This window comes from Cupressus sempervirens, chromosome 11 (assembly GCF_028749045.1).
Source record: "Cupressus sempervirens isolate cs-2001-9-10 chromosome 11, ASM2874904v1, whole genome shotgun sequence".
In the NCBI taxonomy this organism is placed as follows: Eukaryota; Viridiplantae; Streptophyta; class Pinopsida; order Cupressales; family Cupressaceae; genus Cupressus; species Cupressus sempervirens.
Genome location: NC_143128.1, coordinates 335978726 through 335999367, shown reverse-complemented (window position 1 = coordinate 335999367; position 20642 = coordinate 335978726).

The following is a 20642-nucleotide window of genomic DNA, read 5'->3' as shown; positions in this document are numbered from 1 at the left end:
TCCAAACTAATTGAGGCTAACATAATTTTTCCTATCAAACACTCATCATGGGTAGCTAACCTTGTCCCTGTGAGGAAGAAGAATGGAGAAATCAGATTGTGTGTGGACTTTAGGGATTTCAATCAGGCTTCCCTTAAAGATCACCATCCTCTCCCTTCTATGGAGCAAATTCTATCCAAGGTCAGTGGGTCAAGGAGATTCTCTTTTCTTGATGGGTTTTCAGGTTATAATCAAGTACTAGTTAAAGAGTCTGATAGACACAAGATGGCATTTACTACTAAATGGGGCACCTATGCTTCTTGCAAAATGCCATTTGGATTAACAAATGCAGCTGCCACATTCCAAAAGGAAATGGAGGTAGCTTTCAGAAGATTAATTAACAAGTTTTTCTTGGTATACCTTGATGATATAACTGTCTATTCCAAGAATGTGGAAGATCATCTTGATCATTTGAGATAGGTATTTCTAAGATGTAGAGAGTTTGGGGTACCTCTCAACCCATCCAAATGTGTCTTGGCTACAAACCAAGGAAAACTATTGGGACACATTGTATCTAAGGATGGGTTGACTGTTGATCCAGAAAGGACAAAAGCAATACTTGCCCTTCCTCTCCCTAAACACAAGAAAGGGCTACAAAGTTTCCTTGGTAGGATAAATTTTGTAAGAAGGTTTATTCCTAATCTTGCCAACATGGTGAAACCCCTTACAGCCATGCTCAAGAAAGATATGGTCTTCTCATGGACCAAGGAGGGGAAGGAGAGTTTTGAAAAGATTAAGGCAGCCATAGCGTTGGCCCCTACCCTCATGAACCCAAAATTTGAGAAATATTTCATCCTCTACACTTTAGGTGGTAAGTCAAGTATCTTTGTTGTCTTGACCCAAACAAATGACAGGAATGAGGAGCAGCCCATAGCCTTCTTTAGTGAAGGGCTTAAGGAATATGAAGATAAGTATAGCTTCGTTGAGAAGCAAGCCCTTGCAGTCATTAGAGCCTTGAAGAAGTTTAGGCACCTCTTCTCCCATAATAGGATCCATTTGTTGGTACCCCATGCAAGTGTAAAAGACTTCCTCTTAAACAAAGATGTCAGTAAGAAGAGAGCTGGATGGATCACTAGGGTAATGGAATATGATGTTGACATTCAGATTACCAAATTGGTAAGAGGAAGAGGATTATGTAAAGAAATGTTATCAGATCAGAACTCAGATGAAGAAGTTGCCATGGTGATAGCAAAGCAGCAAGAGGAAAGGTATGCTGATGGTCCAAGGAGCTGGATAAATGACATGAAGAATTTCTTATTAGGGAATGGATACCCTCAGGAATTGGACAGAACTAAAAGAAGACAATATAGACTACAATCCATTCCCTATGTTGTGATTGACAATATCCTATTCAGGAGGGATTTTAATGGGACCCTGTTGAGGTGTGTTGAAGTGAATCAGGCTGAAAGGGTGATTAGAGAACTCCATGATGGCCCTGATGGCGGCCACTTCTCTGCCAGAACAACCGCTATGAAGATCATGAGGGCTGGATATTATTGGCCATATTTGTTCCATGATTGTTACAGGTATGTGAGGAAATGTGATAAATGTGCTTTTTTCTCAGGCAAACAGAGACTTGCAGCTCTTCCTCTCCATCCTATTCAGGTGGATCAACCCTTCACTCAGTGGGGGTTGGATTTTATAGGTCCCATTAATCCTCAGTTGTTGAATTCCTTGATGGAATTGTATCTAGATTTGGTGCTCCTTCTACTATCATCTTAGATAATGCCAAGTCTTTTGTTGGAACCCAAATTTGTGCATGGGCCATGAATCACAATATCTACCTGAGCACATCATTGAACTACTATCCTCAGGTTAATGGTTTGGCTGAATCTTCCAACAAGAATCTGATCAGAATTATGAAGAGGACAATAGAAGACAATCAGAGGACCTGGCACAAGAAATTAAGGACTGCTCCGTGGGCTGATAGTATAACACCCAAGAGATCTATTGGGAATTCACCTTTTGTGCTAGTATATGGTAGGGAAGCTAGACTCCCAATCTCATTGGAGTTCCCATCCTTGGAGTTGGCTCATCAGCTGGAACTGGTTGAAGATGATGCCATGATAGTAAGAATGGTAGAACTAATTGAGTTGGAAGAAAAGAGAAACAAAGCCATGAAAACTCTAGAGATTCACCAGCAACAGATGAAGAGGAATTTTGACAAGAAGGCAAGGGCCAGAATCTTCAGAGAGGGAGATTTAGTTCTCAAGTGGGACTCAGACAGAGCAAAACTAGGAAGGCACTCCAAATTTGACCCATTATGGAGTGGCCCTTATCTGATTTCTAGTTGCAAACAGGCCAACACATTCCAGCTAAGCAGGCCAAGTGGTGAAGTTCTACCCATTCTAGTCAATGGGATCTATCTGAAGCCTTGTTTCTAAAGGGTTGTGAATCTATGTACATAGTTAATCCAGTTGCTTCCTGCTTGTTTTTGTTTTGCAATAAGTGCACGAGCACATGGCTCTCTTCGTGAGTCATCTTTGACATATCTCACGCTTCTGAGGAGGTCCTATTTTTTTTTGTTGCCAATCATAGAAGCAGAGCTAGAACCTTAAGGGTTTTTAATGTTTTGATTTCCTCTTTAAGGGTTAGGGTTTTTGCAGCTCTTAGCTTGTGCCTCCTGGTCCTCTTTCCGACTCCATAGCCCAACGGATCATTCTTAGGCACTGGTCATGCATTGAGCAGGCTCATGCCCCCTGCGAGTCGCCAAAAGTGTTACCTCTAGTTTTACCGCAAAAAGATTTAAATTCAAATCCGAGGCCTGTTCAACGGTTAGCCAAAAATTGTTATTTTAATTCCCCAACTCACCAAGGTTCTATGACCGTCAGATTTTAGATGGATCGATGGTAGGCGTGATCTCGTCATCGAAAGTTGCACGGGAGATAGTATCAGTGACATCGCGCCTGAACGACACGTGTTTGGTGGGCCCTACGGGTGGGTCACAACAAAGGATGGTCGGAAAGTTTTCCGGTGCCGCAGGCACTATGGCACTATTGCAGGCCAACCAAAAAATCTCCATGGCAACATAGCGCCCAGCGGTGATGCTCACGACGGCGGGCGGGTCACGTTGCCAAAAAAAATATTGCGACAGTTGGATAAAGTTTAGCAGGCCGAAGAAAATAAACGGCAAGAACTTCAGACAAAATATTGGGCCCCATTGCGTACCTCATCTGCCCAGTTAGCGGAGCCCGTGTCACGACAGTGAATCAAAAAGAACCATGCACAAATAAGGACATGTCATCGGTTGGGCACTATGGCGCTATGGAAATTTAACCTCGATTTTCCCATAGCGACATGGCGCCTGGTCGACACGTGGTCACCCTGTAAGGCTAAGTCGCAAGATTGCCCAGTGGTGTTTTGATGGGCTAGTGAGGAACCACCACGTGTAACCAGGCTGGAGTCTCTATCAGTACAGTTGGCACAGTCAAGGTTTATGATCTCCACCATCAGATTTGATTGCATCGACGGATGGCGCCATCTCGCTATGGCGGAGATGCGCAGATATTATCATGGCGACATAGCGCCCATCCGCCGCGTGGCCATTCTACGGATTAAGTCTCGGGTTCACCAACTAGATGATGCCATGTGTATTTGTCAGGACACTGCAACCATGGGCCCAGTAGTTTTTAGGAGGGACGGCGAGTGAAGTACGATGTCGCTCTCATCGTCAAATCTGCAAGATCTACGGTTGGCGCTATCTCGCCATCAAGAGCTGCCCGGACTTTAGCATCAGCGACATAGCGCCCATGCGCCACATGTCCTGGCGGGGCTGCATTTCATGCTGTCAGAAGCAGATAGGGTGGGGTGACTGACAAACCAATAGGGGGACGCCACATGTTGGCGGGCCCGGCGAATCAATAGGAACGGAGGGTTACAGAAGGTCAGGTTCTCCACTGTCAGATTTGTAGAGATCAACGGTAGGTGCCATGTCACCTTAGTGAAGTTGTGAGATTTTTACCATGGCGACATCGCGCCCGACTGACATGTGTCGGTGGGGTCAGGTCTTGCTAGATGTATCATCGAGGTGGCACCGATTCGGATGGGGCCCAGTCATAGGAAAGAGAGTCCACAGGGAATCAGAAACAACCACGTGTGCCGAGTCAGAACACAGATATGTTGAGGGACCAAATTTCTTGATACAATCAGTGCATTAAGGGGTGGATTCTCCACCATCAGATCTGCAGGAATCTAGGGTCGTCGCTATCTCGCCATGGAGGAACTGCGCAAATTTTACAATAGTGAGTTAGCGCTCGGAAGAAACGTGTCCTCGCATTTTGGTTTTCAATGTGGCAATTAGCTGACAGCCAGCGGTTAGGTGATAAGGTGGCATGGTTAGTTCGATGAAGGCGGTCAACCGCGGAAGGACTCTCCAAGTGGCAAGACAAACGATTACGATTGGCCCGCGTGGCCCAGTCGGCGTATAAGAAATTGGGTCAGCTAATAGGCCAGTTTGATTCATGAACCAAGATGCAGAGGCGATCGACGTATCTTGCGATCTGATCTTCACGATCATTTCTGACCTACCAAAAATGAATGCAGGACATAAGGACACTCCACCCATCTGGTCGATCCATCTAACATGTCAAGGAATGTTGTGGCGCCGTTTCTATCTTCTCCAGGCTCTTCTCAGAAGAAACGAGATTTCTCAGTATGCAGGCCAGGATTTCAATCCAGATCCCTGATTGGATTCTCAAGACAAGAAGTTAATGCCAGTAGGTAAGAAGTGAATGTAACACGAAAATCTTCATTTGTGCCTGATCTATAAAGGCAGTTTCGTGATCTGTTCTGAGGGTCGATTCTTCCTAATTTTCTCTGCTACTGCTTCCAGACTTACAGTGTAAAACCCCCTTTATCTCTGAGCCATCAGTGTGAATGTGCATCACTTTGCCTCCCATTGGTGTATTGTTGAGATCAATGATCTGCATATTGTATCTATCTTTGGCCTATCGAATAATACATAAGTGAAATCTCCTTTTCCTAGTGTCATTCGGTTGGTTTCTTCTGATCTGTATGTGATTACTGATCGATATAAGTCTGGATGTGTATGACCTTTGTATGTTATTATGGTTTTGTAGTATATATATTGGCAGGAATGAATTTGAACACTCTGTCTTGGTGCATCACCACCTTAGATTAGACTAGGTAGATTTGCTTTGACGCTCTCTTTCTCCCTTTCCCTTCTGAGAATAGATAGGTGCGCCCTGATAGTAAGAGGAAGCTGGCCTTCTCTGGAGACTCAACCTCATAGTTCAAGTCCCACAGCTTGGAGGTTGTTTCCATGTTTCACTAGGTTTTCCTCGCGCATAGGCCTTGGACAAGGGTGCAAACCTAAGTGACAACAGCTACAAGGAAGCGTCCTCATTAAGCTTGTTTCTGAGAATTAGTGTTTTAAGCCCACTAAGGTATGTAGAACCTATTGAATGGTTGAAATCACTTTATTGGCAATTAATTAAGCCTTTGGAAGTAGTTTTGGGTATGGTGTTGTGAAAGATCCTAGAGGGTGTAAGGTAGTGGAGATGTTGTGAGGTGTGAAGGATAATTGTTTGGGTATTGTTGAGATTAAGGTAGAGATACTTGGAATAGGTGAGTGTGACATGAAGAATAGGCCAAACACCTAGTCTCTAACCCTAGAAGAGTCCTGAGGGATTGATAGCAATTTTTTTGGAAGGCTTGGAAGAAGTCTAGTGATAGTGTTTTGTAATAAGAACAAGTAGAACACCTCTTCACTTGCATCACTTATTCTTTTACTCAATTTCTTAGTCAAGATTTACATAAATGACATATCTTGACTTATATTTTAAAGAATTGAGCATCAACATGATATAAACAATCACTTTGTCTTATCAAAATCTAACTAATCAAATATCTATTGTAACTTCCTTTAATAACTCAACCTTTCATCTAGGTGTTATTGTTATGAGAAACTTCTCAAATCCTCTTCTTCAATCAAATAGATATGAAATTTAAATTAGATAGCAACATGTCTCATCAGTAGATTTGACATCAATGACAAAACATCAATTGTTCCAATTGTAGTTTCCAACAATCTCCCTCTCTAGCATTAATGGAAACACCTCAATACAACTTATAATACAAGAATACAATCTCCCTCTTTGTTACCTTGAAATCCAAAATATTTTCACCATGAGTGAAGAATATCCTTAGTTTCATTTTGATTCTCATGTTTACAATTTCAAAAACTTCCTCTATACTTTATTCTCTCTCTTTCATGATTCTCTCTCTCTGAGGTTCATTTCTCCCTCTTTGGGTATTCTCTCCCTCTTTGATTATTCCTTTTATGGTTTAGTAATTCTCTCCCTCATTATTCTTTAATGATTCTCTCCCTCTTTGACAACAATGCCAAAGACACTAGCTATTCTTGGTTTCATATACTTCCAACCTCTTGTGTTGGAAAGATAAGAGGAGTAACTGAGAGGGGAGGGGTGAATTAGTTACTACTAAAATAAATCTTAGATCCCTTAGATGTCATTACAAAAATACAAACTGAGAACTTAATATTGTTGATGCTCGGTAAACACACATAAAATTTTGTAACTCAGTAATTACTGAATGTGCTTGATAAATCCTTAGCATATAAACTTTAGATGTTATTTGTGATTACCATTACTTTAAATTAGTTGAAAAAACACAAAATAAAAATAACATGAACACATTTAACACCAGAATTTAACGTGGAAACCCAATTTGGGAAAAACCACCAATACAACTAGTTGTTATTTTCACTCTTTTGAAGTGAGCCCTATTAGGAGCCAACCTTATTAAAGGTTACAAAATACACTGTTAGGTGTGACCTTGTTAAAGGATTTAATCATCCTGTTAGGAGTGACCTTTTTAGAGGTCTTGAGACAATTCAATGGAACTGTCACCTTGTTAGAGGATTTGCAAATTGTTGTTAAGCCAACTCTATTAAGAGATTTAGATCATTGCTACAATGGTTAGAAAGTAACAATGAGATGAACTAATTTAAATACAACTAAATTTTTAATTACAGATCTCTATTCTAGCTTGTACTTGATCCTTCTTGATCGAATATAGCTTTTATGCTCCACAAGGATATTTTTATTATCGTTCGAATTTGCTTCCTCTTCTCATTATTAAATATTTTAATCACATCTTCATTCTTGCACATTCACACTTAGAAATGAAAACTTGACCTTATACTTATATCCTTCATATTGTCAAGTCAACTCAAATACAACTTATAATAATTAATATTCATCACCTTAGTCAACTAGAATTAATAGATAAATTAATTGAGCTTAATATGCCAAATTAAGAAAATCCTTCATTGGCCGACCCAACTCAATAGAAACTAACTTAGAAATGATTTCTTGTGTTAACCAGTAGAAGCTCGATTAACACTAAAAACTTGCAAAAATCCTTTGGAAACCAAGTGATCTTGGTTAGCATTGGTTTCATCCAACTTTCCTTCATTAACTGAGTGAGCTCGGTTAACACTTATCTTCTGCATACTTTCTTTCGATGCCTAAGTGAACTTAGTAGACACTACCTTCTAAACTAGGCAACTACAAGAATGCTTGATAGACACAAAAAATTGTCTCCACTACCTAAGTGAGCTTGACATATACTGACTGATATCATTTTTCTCTATAAATTCACCAACGTTCACATTTGCACTTTCCATAAACACTTGTAAGCTTTACTTTTGGTGGAATATCCTAAGAATATGCCTTCATCACTCTTTGCATCAAGTTTTTTTCATGTTATCTTTGAATATATAACATTTTCTTCCAAATATTTTAAAATGTTTCACATTAGGAGCATATCCATACCATAGTTAAAAAGGTATAGCATTTGTACCTTTCTTCACTTGTAGTCTATTCAAGGTATAGACAATAGTAGTAATAGCTTCTCTCCAATATTTGTGTGATATAGTCTTCTCCATCATCAATGTTCTTGCATAGTTCATAAGTGATTTGTTTCTCCTTTCAGCTATCCCATTCTAAGGAGGGGTCCTTAGTGCTAACATTTATCTTTTAATTCCTCTGTCATTGTAGAATGCATTGAACTTATTGGAAGTGAATTCACCACCTCTGTCAGTTCTCAAAAACTTTAGACTCTTCCCTATTTCTTTTTCAACTCTAGCCAAATACCACTTAAATAACTGAAAAGCATCAAATTTAACTTTAAGAAACATCATAGTGATCATCCTAGAGTATTAATCAATAAATAGAATTAAATAATTATCTCCACAATAACTTTGAACATCAATAGGTCCACAAAGGTCTATATGAACCAATTCCAAAATGTCACTTGATGTATATGTTTTTATCTTGAAACTAGACTTGGTCATTTTTCCCAATTGACATTGTTTACACATAACATTGTTAGGATTCTTTAGTTTTGGCAACCCTCTTACTTTTTTCATTTTTCTAATGTTTACTAAATTTTCAAAATTCACATGACATAACCTCTTGTTTCATAATCAAACATATTCTTGTTGTGCAAACAAACATGTCTCATTAGATAAATCTAAATAGAACAAGTTACCTCTTGTCTGATCACCACTTCCAATTATCTTACCATCAACATCATATATCTTGGTCTTTTTGTGATGAAATTCAAGTCTGTATCTTGATTTTTTAGCTGTGAAACACTCAACAAATTATAGTTAAGTCCTTCAACCCAGTAAGCATTGTCACACTTGATTTTGTTACTCAGTTGAATTGTACCTTTACCTTTCACCACACATGGAATATCACTACCAAATTTAGCACATCTACCATTGTATGGTTTAATATCCTCAAATTTGTTTCTATCAGTAGTCATATGATTAGAGCAACCACTATTAATTATCCATCTATCACTCTTGTTCACATTAGAGATTAATGCATTTTTCTCGTCTTCATCAGAGTCTTCTTTCATAGCAACATATATAGCTTCACTGTCATTACTTTAAAATTTAGTGTCAATTTCTTCTTCAATAAAATAACAAGATTTCTTACCTTTTTCATCTTTGTTCTTCTTGTAGTCTCAGTCATCTCTTCTTCCTTTATACTTTCTTTCATTTCTATCATCCTTATCTTCTCTATCAAGGCATCTGGTAGCAATATGACCAAGCTTGTTGCATGAAAAAAAAAAAAAGGTATCTTACCTTTGTATTTATCTTTGCATATTCCAAATATTTTTGCAATAAGTACTTCAAGTTTATCAAGCTCACCATCGTAATTGCCACTATCACTCTTTACATGTTTATATTTCCTTTTTAGAACCAATTGTGACTTAAAAGAAGATGCAATAGTAGCAAGTGTGTAGTAATCAAAATTTGACATCTCAAAAGTAGTAAGTATACCAATTATACCTTCCAAATTCAAAGTGTTACCTAGAGTACATCTCAATTCTTGAATTACGAAAACTCTAATGGTATATATAGGAAGTAGAGTCCTCAATACCTTGCTTATCACTATTTTATCTTCAATTTTTCCATTTTCTCCTTGAATAGCATTGACAACTTCCTTTATTCTTGTGAAATATTGTACTATATTCTCACCTTCCATCATTCTCATGTCATCAAATTCACCTCTCAAGCTTTCTGATTTTGCACTCAAGACATTGTCATCTCCTCCATATATGGTCTTCAAGTTGTCACACATCTATTTTTGCACTTTCATAGTCCTTTATATCATCAAACTTGGCATAGATTAGTGCTGAAGCAATTTCCAACATTGCCTAATTGTGTTCTTGCTTTTCCTTTAGTTGTTGAGAAGTCAAAGGAACAGTTGTTATCTTCACATATTCATTATCCACAAAGTTTATGGTAGCATCAATGATACTAGATACATGCAACCTCATCAATGTTCTCGATGCAAGAAAGTTCTCCTTGTTCATCTTATGTACCTCTCTTTTGTCGGTCATGATCTTTAGCTTTAAGTACCTTCAAACTTCTCTTATAAGAACTATTGCTCTGATACCAATTGTTAGAAATGTTTAGAATAATTGAGAGGGCAGATGAATTAGTTACTCAAGGTCCATAAGTACCATTTGAACAATCAAATATTAAACATTCATTGTTTTGCATATCCTACAATAACTTAGTCTCTACTGAATACTGATAAAAAATTACTAGTAGTTCACTATCCTATGACAACATACTTGTTGAATGTAAAACACCACAAAACATTCAACGCAATTTTGACACTAGGATTTAATGTGGAAACCTAATTTGGGAAAACCCACTAGAAACATGTCACCAATTTTTCACTATTTTGAAGTGAGCTCTGTTAGGAGCCAACCTTGTTAAAGGTTATAAAACACACTGTTAAATGTGACCTAGTTAGAGGATTTAATCACCCTATTAGGAGTGGCCCTGTTAGAGGAATTTGATCATTTCATTTAGAATTTCACCTTGCTAAAGGATTTACATAGACTATTAAGCCCTTAAAATGAGTGTTAGGTCAACCTTTGATTAAAAGGATTTCAATACAAATTGTTTAAAATTATTAGAAAGAAAATAGTAGGGTTTGATCTGTATGATTACAACTCACTTTTGTAGGTTTAAATTACTATTTGGTTTATGTACTAAATCTCTAATAAGTTCCCCTTTGTCATCTCTACCTTTGATTTGGTTGGAAACCCTTCAAGAAATAATCCTTCTCTTCACAACAAACTTAAACCTTCTACTTAGATTCACTTAACAACTTTCAACAACATATGTGCAAACATTCCTTTCTCTTTCTTCACTTTCACATACTTCTCTTTGTCTCTAGGCCTGCTTACATAGGTAATTCTTCCTTTTCCATTTTTCATGATCACCATAGATCTTAGGGTTTATGATCTAATTCATCAAGTTCATTGTATCTATTCATCTTCCTCCTTTTATAGAAACTTCTCATCCATTGAATTCGATCATAGGAATTCTATCTAATCCTCTCCTTCAATTAAATGATCCAACTCATTAAACTTATCTTCAACATGCTTTCCACATCTCAAGAAATTAATTGAGTCGGCTAGAAATCATGATTCCTCATATGCATTAAAAATATTATCACTCAACCATCACTAAGTTCTAGCACTCAGTCATCTCCAAGTTTCTCAATCATTGTAGAACTCTAGGCTCAACATCAATTATCTTGCTCGATCGGTATCAATTCTTAGTCAACACTAAATTTCCTTAGCCTCGGTTGACACTAGCATTACTTGGTGATCCTTATTCTTTTAAATTTCTTGATCAGGCTTTACATCAATGATATATCTTGACTTATACTGTAAAGACTTGAGCATCAACATGCTATAAAAAATCACTTTAACTTATCAAAGTATAACTAATCAAATGTCCATTGTAACTTCCTTTTCATAACTCAACCTTTCCACTAGGTTCTATTGTTATGAGCAACTGCTCAAATCCTCTTCATCAATATGTTTGATATGACATTTAGATTATATAGCAACATGTCTCATTAGTAGATTTTGCATCAATGAAAAAAATCAATTATTCCAATTGTAGTTTCCAACAAGAGCATGGTATGAAATATTACACTCTTATTTAGTTAAGATTGGCTTTGAAAGAACCAGCGATGACAATAATGTTTACATGAAAATTGAAAGTGGGGATAAAAGTTTAATTATTGATACATTTGTTGATGACATAATTTTTGGAGGAAATGACAAGATAAGTAAATCATTTGTTGAAGAAATGAGGAGAGAATTTGAAATTTCTATGATTGGTGAAATGAAGTTCTTTATTGGTTTACAAGTGCAACAAAAGAAAAAGGGGATTTATATAACTCAATTCAAGTATATTAAGGAGATATTGAAATTTTTTGGAAAGGAAGACTCAAGATCTATCAATACACCTATAGCTACAGATTGTAAACTATAAAAAGAGGATGAATCTAAAGAGGTGAATGAAAATTTATACAGATCAATGATTGGAAAGATGCAACATGTTTTTTATAGTAGACCTAACATTACACATACAGTTGAAATAGTTGCTATATTCTCATCCAATCCTAAAGTCTCATGTATGACTCTATGAAAAGAATATTGGATATCTTAAAGGTACATAAGATTATGGATTATTGTATGAAAAAAGGAGATTTCAATTTTAAGGTATATACAAACAAAAATTGGGCTAGAAATATTGTTGATAGAAAGAGCACAAGTGGAGGAGCACTCTATCTAGGAAATATATTAGTATCATAGACAAGCAAGAAACAAAATTGTATCTCACAATTTACTACTAAAGCTAAATGTGTTGCAACTACCTTTAATTGTCAAAAAGTGTTATAGATAAAACAAATGATTAAAGGAATACATGAGAAAGTTGAGGAACCTATTTTGATAAACTGTGATAATACAAGTGCTATCAATATATCAAAGAACCTAATAATGCATTAAAAAACAAAAAAATATAGCCATCAAGTATTATTTTATGAGAGAGAAAGTCTTGGACAAATAAGTCAGATTAGAGTACATACCTACAAAGGAAAAAGGTGCTAATATATTTACAAAACCACTACCTAAGGAAAGTTTTGAAAATTTAAGAGGTAGTCTGGGAGTCTTGTCCCTATCAAACATTGAATAGAGAAAACAAACATAATGCATTAGTTCTCACCACAACACACTTTCAAAGTAGAATGCATTGGTTGATTCCCTTGCTAAGGTTGGACTCAGGATCAATGGAATAAGATGTTGGATGTATTTGTCCTCCCTCATAGACAACACCACCTCCCTCATTGGGAAGTAGAAAAACCATGTTAAATCTAAATGATGTGAACCCTCTTGGTGTTCATCCCTTAAAGATGTTGTTTTCAAGTTGGTGATCCTTTTGGTGGGCATTTCTATGTTGGTGTTTTCAAATTTGAACACATCTCTTATGGTGCAGTGGGATGAGACTCATCAACATGAAAACTATGACACAACAATAGCACCAACTCAACATAACCCACATGATGTTAAAATGGGTTCTATTAATAATGACATGAGTTTATGGAAACCCTAGCAAAATTGTATGAAAAACCCTCCACTTCAAATAAGGTATTTCTCATGAAACATTTATTTAACATGAAAATGGAAGAAGATGGATCTATTGTAGATTATTTAAATGAGTTTAACACTATTGCTAGCCAGTTATCTTCTATTGGTATTAATTTTGATGAAGAAATTAGGGTTCCGTTGATTTTATGTTCTTTTCTTGAAAGCTAGAATGAATTGGTAATAGTCGTGGGTAATTCTATTTATGGATATAATACACTAAAATATGATGATGTGATCAAGTTATTTTGAGTGAGGAAACTCATAGGAAAACCTCAGGTGGATCTACATCAAGAAGTTCTTTGAACACACAAAGCATAGGTAGAAATATTGAGAGAGGAAATAATTCTAGAAATTGTGGAAAATCAAGATGAAACTCAAAAGGGAAGAGGTCTCAATCTAGAGGACTGAGATATTGTTGGTACTATGGAAAACTAGGGTATCAGAAGAAAGACTATTGGACTCAAAAGAACAATGAAGGAGATAAACCTAAAGGGAACAAGGAGGCAAATATGGTAAGTAACAAATCTGAAGAGGATGCTTTGCTTATATCTTTAGAAAGTATTGATGATTCATGGATTTTAGATTCTAGTGCTTCATTTCATACTACATCTCATAGAGGTTATTTCACTGATTATGTCCATGAGGATTTTGGGCTTGCTTATTTGGGGGATAATAAACCCTAAAAAAATTTTGGAAAGGGAAAAGTTAAGATTAAGTTGTAGAATGAGAATCGTTGGCTACTACATAAGTTAAGACATGTTCCAAGGATGAGTAGGAATTTAATTTCAGTAGGGCAACTTGGTGATGAGGGTTGTGTAGTTACTTTTAATGATAAAAATTGGAAGGTTTCAAAAGGTTCCCTTATAGTATAAAATCGTGTGAAAGTAGGCACCTTATATCTTTGTATAGGTTATACTATTCTTTCTACTTTGATTGTTTTAGAGAAAAATGAATATTCAAGAATAGTTGTTGTAGTTGAGAAGGGAGAACAAATAGTTGTTATAGATTCTAATACAACACTTTGGTACAATAGACTTGGGAACATGAATGAGAAAATTATGAAAGTATTTCATTCAAAGAAAGTTTTACTAGGTCTAAAATGTGTCAATATGGATTTCTGTGAACATTGTGTGTCTAGAAAACAAAAGAGAGTGAGTTATGTGAAGACTAAGAAGGAAAAGAAAAGTGAGAGATTATAGCATACATATGTATTGGGACAAGTGTAGGCATCTTCCCTTAGTGGCTCTCATTATTATGTTACATTTATTGATTATGCAACTTCAAAATTATGGGTTTATTTCCTTAGACATAAATCTAATGTATTTCAAACTTTTAAGAAATGGAAATGTTTGGTTGAAAATGAGACTGGTAAGAAATTAAAATATCTCAGATCTGATAATGGTGGTTAGTATTGTAGTCATGAATTTAAATATTATTGCTCCACTAATGGTATTCATAGACAAAAAACTATTCCAAGGACTCCATAGGAAAATGGAGTGGCTGAGCGCATGAATAAGACAATAATGGAGCGTGCAAGGAGCATGAGGTTACATGTTGGGTTGCCCTTAAACATGTGGGTAGAGGCTATAAATAATGCTAGATACTTGATTAATAGAGGTCTATCAACTCCTTTGGGTTGTGGTATTATAAAGGAATCATGGATTGGTAAGAAGGTGAGTTATTATTTTCTCAAAACCTTCAATTCTGAAGCATTTGCTCATATAGATTCTGAAAATAGAACCAAGTTGAAAGCTAAGGTTATTTCCTAGATTAATCTTAATAGTAAGGCATGCTCAAGATTTATCTTCAAGGTCATGTGGTTGAAGTGAAAAGATGAAGTGTTGTTGCTATGATCCCATCTGAGAAATGTTGATGAGAAAGATGGTTTCCATCCTAAGGCAAGGAAAAAGGATAATTTTCCAGAGGCCTTGAAAATAGAAAGCCAAGTTACTCCAAAGTGTGAATATTCCTTCGACATACTCAAAAGATACTTCCAAAGGAGTTAGTGATGAAAATATGAACCCATCATAAAAGATAGGCAATGTTTAAAGCTTTAGGCAAAAATAGAAAGAATGAAATGCGCGAACTAGAAAAAGGAATACTCTTTGTGCTATGATCTCGGATAGAAGGAAAATTGGGTTTACAAAAAAGCTAAGTTTCTCTCTCTCTTCGACATGTGTTAGCATTATCAAGTATATCTACATTCTAGATTCTAAAGCAAAGTAAAGAACTTCCTGAAAAGCTAAAGAATTTGTGTTGTTAAGTGATTCTGAGTCATATCACTTTACTTTAAGTAAAGTGATAAAGCTTTTAGGAACTTGACATTTTACATGCAAATGAATGGAAAGTTTAAATAGTAATTACTCATGGAATTAAATGCAAATCATTCTATTATAATCATTAGCTAAACTTAATTTTGTATGTGTGACACCAACGTTCTAATTCCTCAAGCTATTTCATCAGAATTGCATGCAATTGGTTTATTCAAGTATATTCTATTTATCAAGAATTGCATCCTATGCTATCATAGAAAATGGAAATTAGATATGTTGGTTACAATAAATTAATTGGCTTAGAGAGCAAGTTAAAAGAGCTTACAGAAACATCCTTCAAATTCTATGATTTGAGTGTATCTTCATAGAAGAATTAATTCTCAACTCATTCATGCAATAACTCAGAAACTCTAAGAGAGTGGACTGGTTGATGTAGTTTTTTTTCCTATGGCAATGCATTCACCTAAGCTCATAAGGGAATGCATCAAAAGATACAACCTAGAAATAAAGCATATTTTGTTTTTTGAAAAGTCTGTTCTCATATCAATCAACAAGGCATTGATACAGTCCACATTTGGCATCCCCATGAAGGAGCAGTATTGTGATGTTAATTCTGGGTCTTTCATGTCCATGTTCAATGAGAAGAAAACCCTCAAATGGGAATACATATAGAGGACATGATTCTATGCTACTTGCTCAAAGAAGAGGAAAATACAAAAGACCCTTTTGGTACAAATCTAAAAAGAGAAATTGTGGATATCCTCGCACTCCTCATATTCAAATGAAAAGAGGAGATTTTAGAGTTCATGGACTATCAATTCTTCCTTGTACAAGAAATATTTGCTAAGGATATGAAAATTGACTTGGAATAGATGATTTGTGATGATCTTGCCTCATGGTTGAATTTGGGTAGAGGACTCAATCAATTCTACATGTCCTCATATTTGATCTATACATTTGCAACACACCACTCATGGCCTAACATCCCTAGCATCCCAAATTATAATGATTGAACCAAATTTTATGAATTTTACCCTCATCTATAGCTGCAAATAAGCTATGAGGAGTATGTAGTTGTCAATGATGCCTGCATAATGAGGCTATGCCGAGAATTACAAGTATTCCCTAAAAGGAGATTCTCACTAGAGGAAATTTTGTCCATAAGCCAATTTGGATACTCATTCATCCAATTCTTGAGCTTCTCCTATTTATGAATAGTATATTATGATGGATTTCCTAAGAGGTTACCCAGATATCTAGAAGACAAGGTGGTTCTAGTCAAACTGTGTTGACAGATCCTTGAAGTAAACAACCTGTGTTCTAATGTGAAGAAGATAGTTGAGATTCATTTTCCTATAGTGGTTGGACCATATTCATGTGCCTCTAGGTTAGATGCTCAAAATTTGGTAAATATCTTTTGAGAGAAAAATTAATTTGTTACATTATGAGGTACTTAGGCCTCAATATGATCTAGTTAACTTTGTAAGGGATCATTTGAAGTTGGAATATGTCTATAGGAATGTTCTAGATATTGAAGACTTTTGGTATGGGTGTCTCATGAGTACCAAACTTGGGAGAGATTTTGATCATAACGAACCATTGATGAGATTAAATTATATAATGATTCTATTTATGTTTCTAACCTTGCAGATGATGGAGTCTAAATGCACCCCACATCTTATAAGAAGATCAAAGACACCCCAATTTCATTTACCCCATCTGTAGATCCATTCATTGACTCTATGGAGGTTCTTATGCAAGGGATAGTTAAGAGATTAGAAAAATGGGTGGAGTTGACCCAAGTAAGGAAGAAGAGGACCAAAAGTACTAGTTCTATAGGTGGAGTATTAGTTGGAGCTACCCAATCAACTATAGCAACAACCACCACAATCACTACATCAACATCTATAGGGCCATCATAGTACACTGACCAAGGTGGAGACTAGCCTCTAGAAAAGAATGTGCCACTTACTCCTGCCTATGAAGCTAACTCTCTTTCAAACATCAAGAGGGTTGGGAAGGAGGATGACAAGGATAAGGGGAAAGAAAAACAAAAATTAGTGGCCAAGTCATCTTCCCTTATTCCAATCATTAATTTGGATGGTGACACTAACCCCATGGATGACTAGGAACATGATGCATCTTAGTAAGGGGATAACTTAGCCCTTTCATAAATTAAGGTCCCTACCTTCCCTATTTCTTATTAGAGAAAGCCAACTCCATTAATCTCAAGGAATTTATTTGATCCCTCTGCATTCTAGTCTACTATCAATGTTCTCTCTACAAAGTCATGGCTCAAAGAGACCATTGATAGGAAGAATATGAGATATGAGGATGCAATCCCATCAAAGGATTTGATCACACAAGTCACCTCATCTCAACCATCCAAGAAGACAAAGAAGTAGAAGACAATTATTGCACTAGCTCTAGATTCAACAAGTGGCCATATGCTAGTTGAGATTGTTAAGCCACATAAATAAGGTAAATTTCATGAGTTCTCAAAGGATGATTTCTAGATTAGGATAGTGGATCTTGGCATCCCAGTTTACAACTCCATAGTGAACATGTGGAAGTCTAATAATGAGAAAATTGAGGACAAGCTAGAAGAGCTTAGAGAAGAGAAAGAAATATTGAAGGCCTTGAATAAAAAGTTAGTGGAATACATAAGGTCTGCACTTGAGAGTACTTCTTCAAGTTAATTTGACTTGAATGCAGAGGAGAATAAAAACCTACTCCTAAAGCTACAACAAAAAAGGCAATTCAGGTAGGTTGGACAAGCATGGGTATATCAGATGAAGGCTCAAGGTCCCCCGCTGGTTGAAAACTTAGGAAGCCTAGTATTGGATGCTCACAAGCTCAGGGAAGTGGCTTAAAATCATTAGACAACCATATAGAAGGAAATAGACAGCTTGACATAGCAATTGGCCCTTTTGCAAGAAGTAATAGACATAAAGAAAAATGTGGTCATTACTCACAGGGTCTTGAAGACTGGCAAGGAGTCACTATTTCACTGGAAGAAATCCTTGGAGTTTTTTATAGAAAACTCCATGAGATCTACAAATGAGCTCAAGGATGTGCATGACCTTGCACATAGAATCCTTCATGTTCACTAATGGCAAGCTTGTGGACATTGAGAGAATAAAATCAAAAAAATTTGGCATTTTTTGATGAAGTTGTTGACCCACTCAAATTCCAAGTATCCAACACTGGGAACTCTTAATAGTAGATACAACTATAAGGAGAGAAACAAAGAAATTCTAGTCAAGAGTGGCTAGAATAGATGAACTAATAGAGATGCATGACTATTGGATGGTTTGAGTTGAAAATATCATCATTCCAGATGTTGAAGAGATAGACAAAGTAACTAAAACCATGAAAGCTTACAGAGACAAATTAGTTACTTCTAAAACTGCATGATGATTCTGATGCTTTTCTAGACATCTACCATTCTTCTTCTTCTCTTTCCTAATTTTTGCAATTCTTGGCATATTATCAGTATTTTTAATAGACAATGACTCAAGCTTGTCCTATTTTTAGTCTTTCTATTTAGAGATGCTCTGTAAAGAAAATCATCCATGTAACTAGTCATTTAGAGAAGGCCTATAAATGTAACCTTTTATGAAGTTAATAAGATTGACAAAATTTACTTTGGTAAAACCCTTGTAGGTACCGTATGTGACTCTAAGTCCATTTCAAGTTTTTTTGTTCATTTACTTTCAGTACAGTGTATGGAATGAATGTGTTAATTTTGAAAGTTGAATGAATGTGAATGAACTTGGTTTTGTTTCCTTCATTCAAAAGATTATATGTCTTACTTTCCTTAGCATAAAAATGTCTTCTATTATCTCTATTGTATGTTGTAGTTTGTGTGTTTAGTATAGTCAATTCAATGAGGAAGCCAAAAACTGGTGTGTGGACAAACTGAGAGATAAACAATCGAGGTATTGTCAAAACATCAGCTAATTGTGTAATCCAAGAATTACTTACCTCACCATCTCTTCCTTTATTCCTGTTGTTGTAGCTATTTATGCATGTTTCCTTTCCTTGCATCTAGGTTGTAATAGATTTCATATTGTGAGTTAGTCCCCCTTCATTTTCCTAGGTTGTTTAAAGTATTGAGCAACTTGGTTTTTGTCACTTCTGCTCTTTGGTTAAGAGCATACCCCCAAAACCTAAAAATAGAATTCATTTCATATCTTTCATTCATATAAGGGAGTTGTGCATTTAAATTCAAGGGTCCTTGATAGATTACTATATTGACCCATTTTGTTGTTAACATCTTTGTCCTTTACAAGCCATTGGGTAGTCTAAGACTCAAGGTATAAACCAAAAAGATAAGGAAGAGAAACTATTAACCAAAACATATGTTTGTGTGAAATTTCTTGTGAACTCTACCTATTTTTCGTGGTCTACATTATTTTTTTGCAAGATCTTGAGGTAATTCACTTAGCACAGATTGAGTGAGTTTTATTATTTTATTATTTGGACTCTAGAATATGTATGCATCTGGTCAATTTTTCTATTGTGTCAAGATCTCTCTATATATATACATACATAGGTACACACACATGTGTGTGTATGTATATAAATACACATACATATGTACATATATGTATATGTATACATATATATAAATAATAATATAAGTATTGCATCATCATTTTCTTTGTCATTGCTTCTAAGAGTGTTTCAAGGTCAGCAACCACTTCAACATCCTTTGCATGGTTTAGAGGTAATGTCATTTTGGAAATGAGAATAAGTTTAGTAAAGAGTTGAGTGTAAGGAGTTACTAGCCTTAACCTATGCTAAAAATTTGTAGGAGCCAAGGGACCCTAAACCTATGCTACATTTTCTAGAGACATGGGAGAAGTTACTAGCAGATTTAGTACTTATAACATTCTAGACCATATAGTGATGCCCGAATTAACACTAATATTAGATACTTGGGATCCTTGTAGGGAGAGTGCACCAATACATATGTGGTTACATTCTTGGCTTCCATTGTTGGGCCATATATGGATCCTTTATATCCAACCATTCATTATAAATTAGGTAATGTTCTTCATGCTTGGAATGCAAGTGATGCATCTTCATATGCAATTTTATCACCTTGGAAAATTGTATTTGATCCTACTAGATATGAAAAACTAATTGCTCATTTTTTCATACCTAATCTAATGATAGTTCTACAAGAATTTTTAATCAACCCAAATAATCAAGAACTAGACCAATTTAATTGGGTTATGGCTTGAGCATGTGTTATTCCCATTTATCATGTGGTTGCAATTTTGGAGGAAACATTTTTTCAAA